General features: G+C 37.3%; 1 protein-coding gene across 1 annotated transcript in view; it reads left to right on the plus strand.

The window, feature by feature from the left end:
* EMH_0069060 (uncharacterized protein) overlaps positions 1 to 332 on the plus strand; it is a gene marked incomplete at both ends in the record, with an annotated part of 4,650 nt that overhangs the window by 2,965 nt on the left and 1,353 nt on the right. The window lies entirely within an intron of this gene.

Here is a 332-nt window from a genome sequence, read left to right on the forward strand (position 1 = left end):
TGTATGGGAAGCAGCACAAGGCCTCTGCGTGCGGCTGCTGCTGCTGCTGGTCCTCCCCACCTTCTATCACGGTGTCTTCGATGCAGCACAAAGAATCAATAACCCCTTCGGGTACTAAACCCTCATAAACCCTAAACCCTCATAAACCCTAAACCCTAATAAACCCTAAACCCTAATATATTATATTACACACAAAGAATCGATGCGTCTTCGATGCAGCACAAAGAATCAATAACCCCGTCGGGTACACAAACCCTAAACCCTAATTATATATATATATATATATATATATATATATATATATATATATATATATATATATATATATATAT

Source organism: Eimeria mitis, genomic scaffold (assembly GCF_000499745.2).
Source record: "Eimeria mitis Houghton genomic scaffold, Emh_scaff3741, whole genome shotgun sequence".
NCBI lineage: Eukaryota > Apicomplexa > Conoidasida > Eucoccidiorida > Eimeriidae > Eimeria > Eimeria mitis.